This window comes from Camelus bactrianus, chromosome 23 (genome assembly GCF_048773025.1).
Source record: "Camelus bactrianus isolate YW-2024 breed Bactrian camel chromosome 23, ASM4877302v1, whole genome shotgun sequence".
Lineage (NCBI taxonomy): Eukaryota > Metazoa > Chordata > Mammalia > Artiodactyla > Camelidae > Camelus > Camelus bactrianus.
Window position 1 is genome coordinate 37,595,001 of NC_133561.1, and position 4,973 is coordinate 37,599,973.

Here is a 4,973-nt window from a genome sequence, read left to right on the forward strand (position 1 = left end):
TGTGAGAGAACAAACTGTGAGCAACGTGTTTGGAGGATGACATGTCAATGGATATGTAAACTCTGAAAAACGTGTGTACACACAGACTCAACTCCACTTCTAGGAATCGTTTTGTGTAGAAAAAAATCAGTTCAAAAAGATGTACTTATCAGGATATTTTCACAGCACTGTTTACAATGGTGGGAAGAAAAGCTGAAGTGAAATCAAATCCAGTGATAGAGAAATGGTTACATAAGTAATTCTACATCTTTTCATTCCCCACTGGAGAAGCAATTTCTAGAGTCACTTGAAAAGAGCCTGTGATGAATGTAAATGTCACATCCAGGGACTAAATTTCCAGAAGCCTTAACTAAAGGAATACTCATACGAGATCACAGGAATATTTACAGAAGAAGGATGCCAGTCAAACATCTTTTCTGACAATGGAAAATGGAGAAAACTTAAGTATCCACCATCAAGACGACGAAGCGGTAAAACACGGCGAGCTGTGTGCTCTGATTGGGCCGGCGTTTCTGCGTGGTCCAAGGCCTTGTCCACAGCACTCTCCCAACAAAGGTGTCCTTGCACAAGAGAACACAACTGCACATCAGGGGACCCCTCCACTCTATCTGAAAGGACCGGGTGAGTATGGAGTGGGAGGACGTCTATGATATACCCCTGAGTGAATAAAGCGAGCTGCATAAAACTTATATTATGGCCTTATTTTTCAATAAAGCATATATACACACAAATATACATAGATTTCTCATATACGTGTATGTATGTATGGGTATATATATATGTCATAGGCATAAATGTCATGAAATATATACACCACATTGTCAAAAGTTTTGCCCTCAGGAAAAAAGGGGAAGGGATGGAGGGGCCTTTAAGTACCACCACAGTTCTCTTTTCAGTATTTCAGTTAAATATACTTGGAATTTAAAAGTTTATTTAAGTCCGAAATAAAATGGATGATGCCTCCACAAGACAGAATGCTATACTGGTCATTAAAAATCATGCCAGGGGAATTAGAATATTGTAGAAAAACATGTAATAAGCCGAATGGAAAATGGAGGTCTCCACAAAGTAAACAGGCACAGAGTGCTCACTGGTTTTTATGAGAGAGTTGATACACACTGATGTAAAGAACAGAAAATAGATGTTAAAGTGTTAATTATTATCTCTGAGTAGTGGGATCAGGATAGCCTCTTTTGCCCCTTTTTTCAGACTTATTATATTAAATACACATTATTTTTCATTTGAAAGAAAGCATTTTAAGATGAGTAGTACCTCACATTGGAGAAAATACACGAGTACATATAGAAACAAGTAACTAGGAGACACCGCAGCAGTGCCACACAATGTAGAACGGGCGATCCTGATTAACACCGCACAGTTACATAAGGACCCACTAAGTGAGAGCACCTGCTGTAACAGGGCACGGCCCCCTTCTATTTGTCAGTTGTGTCTTCAGGGCTGAGGCAGTTCTGAGCACGGCCAGTGTCAGTGCTGGTGTCTGGATGGATGTCACTGGAGGTGAGGGCACCTGTAAGCCGAGAGGAAGAACAGAAATCATCGTATGCTTTTTCTCTCTTGTTTCTTTGTTACTTTAAAAGAGAGGCACAAATAAGGTAAACTGTGAAACTTCCCTACTGAAATTTCAGTAATGAAACCGTTCTTAAAATCTTCACAGCTTATATTCTGCTTATAACTGTCTTTTCAACAAAGCATCATATTTATTAAATGTTAATTAACTCAATTAACTCCCTGTTGAAACCTTCTATTAAAGAACATGAAATGCCGTATGTAAAAGCACCACGCCTGCAGTCACTACCTTAGATGTCTTGAAGGCAGTGCAGTCAGCACTCACCATCCCGTGGCACTGAGCTCCTGATGCTGCTAAGAGAGCACACTGCTGCCTCAGATGGAGAGAAACGGTGAAAACATTGTCTGAAATCTACAGCACTGACAAAACATAACTGACAAATCCCAGGCTCCTTGGAGGCTGTGATTTTCTGTTTCTGTCCAAACACCGTCAGTGAGCAGGACCACCCCATTCCTGAGCCATGGGACTCATGTGGGAAGGAGTTTTGGAGAAATTTCCAGGTTTAGAATGTAACCAAAAATATGTAGAACTCTGACAAAATAAAAGATGAAATACACTGATTTTGGAAGATACTCAAAATATTCTCCTAAGCCTTAGGAGCTGGAAAGGCTGGGCTTCTCCTAAACTACTTATTTATTTCACAGCCAGTGAGCATCTCCCACAAACCCTGTTTCCCTGTGTCTGCTGGGAGCCTCAGGCACACTCTTGTTGTCGATCTTATAAGTCACAGGGCAGAGGCGTGTGTCTCACGCCTGCAACCGTCACAGAGGCTCACTTCCTAGCCTCCCTGTCTGAACTTGGCCCCATTTTCTCACCTGTTTATTTGGTATCTGTTCTTCTGTAATCTGCCTGAAGTGCTTCTTGGAACATGTCAGAAGAATGAGTGGGTAGATAAATGGACAGATGGACAGGTGAGAGAAGGGCAGACAGACAGAGAGACTGCAAGAAAAGGGGAACAAAGAAAATTTCCTATGCAAAACCCTCTTCTAGTCAGGGAAGAAAACCACCACGGAGTAGTGTGAAGAGGCAGGTAGCTTAGGGCTGTTTCCTGGATTCCATGAAAAGTCACACCAAGAGATGAGAGGGTAGAACTATAAATAATAAAAGAAAAAAAGCATGCATGCTTGAAAAAATATATCTACGATATGTACTTTCTAAAGAATAGATTTAAATCAGAAGAGCCCAATAACACAATTCTTGGGTATTTACAAAAGTGAGAATCCCATCTCCAAACCACTAGTCTTCCCTTTAGAGCACTGAGAGTCTACACGGTGCGGCCATAAAGCTGTCTCTGCAAATCCATTCTATCCTGCACTTACGAGGAACGAGCAGCTGTGCTCGGGCTGCCCACGCGCGCCATTTACACCCACAGCACCTCTACGGGGGAGGACGCCTAGCGAGCCCCGTCTCTGTAGGACAGGAAACAAGTCCGGGAGAGGCTAAGCTGACCTAACATTTCTCCATCTCACAGAACTGGTCACTCCAGAGCAGGACTCGAACACGGACCCACGTTTGTAACCACGGTATTACGTGCTCTGTGTGCTTTTTATGTGTATAATACATTTTTTTCTGGCATGAAAGGATATTTAATAAATGTTCGGTTGTCTTGTCTATCTCATTAGCTCACAATCAATCTTTATACTGTTGAATTGTACTCTTTTCCCCTGGAGAAAGGAATGGAAAAAGCGGGGGCCAGAATGAGGTGGGGCTCCATTCTTTATCTGGTACCTCATCTCATCCAAGTCCCCAACAAGGGAGAAGGAGCAAATGTTGTCTTCAACTTTTAAAGAGAGTGCTCCACTGATGGTGACATACTCAACTCCAAAACCAAGGCTGGGGGCAGGGACATGCAGCAACCAGAGCAGTATCACCTGTAGGAAGGCGGATAAAGCTCATGGGAGGGCTCAGGGGGTCAGCCTGATTTAATTTCAATCGATAAAAGAATAAAACACTCTATAAATAATAACATGCAATGGATTTGCTCTTTCTTGTCATTTAGCAAGTTTCCACAGCCCACATGTAACATTATCGTGAACCAGTGAAAAGAAGAGTCTACAGACAGGGAAAATCAATGCCACAGGCAGGCTGAAAACCAGGCTGGAGGAAAGGAAGGGAAAGGGCATCGTTATGAATAGGGGAAAGGCTAGGAAAAAGACATCATCACAAGGACTGTCAAGCATCATTCAACAATCATATTATCATTCATTCAAGAGAGAGTTACTGAGGTCCTATTTTGTGCAAGATTGTACAGAGGGCAAAGCAAGAGTGCAGCGTCCATGGTGGCAGCAAGTGGCGGGGCTCAAAGAAACTTCTGATCCCGGTACCTGGCACACTTGTCCTCAGTATAAAGGCAAAAAAAAAAAGTAAAATAATGCTCTGTAAACTCAAAGCATTGTTGAAAAAAATTAAAGGAGACCTAAATACCTGGACAGACACACCACGCACATTCCTGGATCAGAAGACAGCGCTCTTGGAATGGCAGTGCTCCCCAGAGCGATCCATACATACAACGTGGTCTCGATCACAATCCCAGCCGGCTCCACTGCAGAAACTAACTAGCTGCTGCTAAACTTCATATGGGAATTCAAGGGTCTCAGTAACCAAAATGTGCTTGAAAAAGAACAACATGAGAGGACTTGTAATTCTCAATTTCAAACCATACAACTGTATCTCCAGGTGAGGTTAGAGGCCATTTTTAAGTTATTATTGTGTTTATCCTTATTTTCTAAATTCTCTACAATGAAAATAACTGTTACAATAAGAAAAATAAAAAGTAAGTTATCTTTTTAAACATGCACACCGATTCATTCATTGGGAAAGTAATATTTTAACTATAAAGAGGTAAACAAATATCTAGTGAAAAAGGACTACTTAAAACAAGAGTGCATTCACATTTTTCATAGATTGAAAACTGAAAAGTACAAACACATCAAGTTTCTAGGGAGACCGATGCAACATATTAATAGTTATTTTCAAAAATTCTAATTGAACAATGAAAACTCAAGAAAGGGAAAATCGTGATTGACAGCCAACTGCAAACACATGGAGAGCAAAGGCCTAGAAATCACAGTTCCTTTAACTCTGCTACTAACTTAATAGGAGAGGAAATTCCTCACTGAGGGGAGAGTGGAATCCCATGCATAAGACAGGATACACAGTACAAACTGCACTAGAATCGGGGGTGATTTTCTTAGAAGAATTCTAAAGTTACAACATTGCTGAAAAAGTATAAAAACACTGACAGACAGATTAAAACACACAGTCATATATATTATATAGAAACATATGAAGTCTGCTCCCATGTTGCATAGATATACAAACATATTTGTTCATTTATGGGCTCTGATTACTTTATCCCAGGTAGAATATTTCAACTAAAACAAAT

At 41.0% G+C, this 4,973-nt stretch overlaps 1 long non-coding RNA gene across 1 annotated transcript in view; it reads right to left on the bottom strand.

Annotated features, from left to right (window-relative positions):
* LOC141574849 (uncharacterized) overlaps window positions 1–4,574 on the bottom strand; it is a 7,961-nt gene extending 3,387 nt beyond the window's left edge. The window contains exons 1-2 of the long non-coding RNA XR_012501988.1: window positions 4,013–4,574; window positions 1–1,528 (exon numbers count right to left, since the gene is read on the bottom strand). The exon at window positions 1–1,528 is cut by the window's left edge and continues 3,387 nt beyond it. This is a non-coding gene — a long non-coding RNA (uncharacterized LOC141574849). The remainder of the gene's footprint in view (window positions 1,529–4,012) is intronic.
* Window positions 4,575–4,973: the final 399 nt, after the last annotated feature.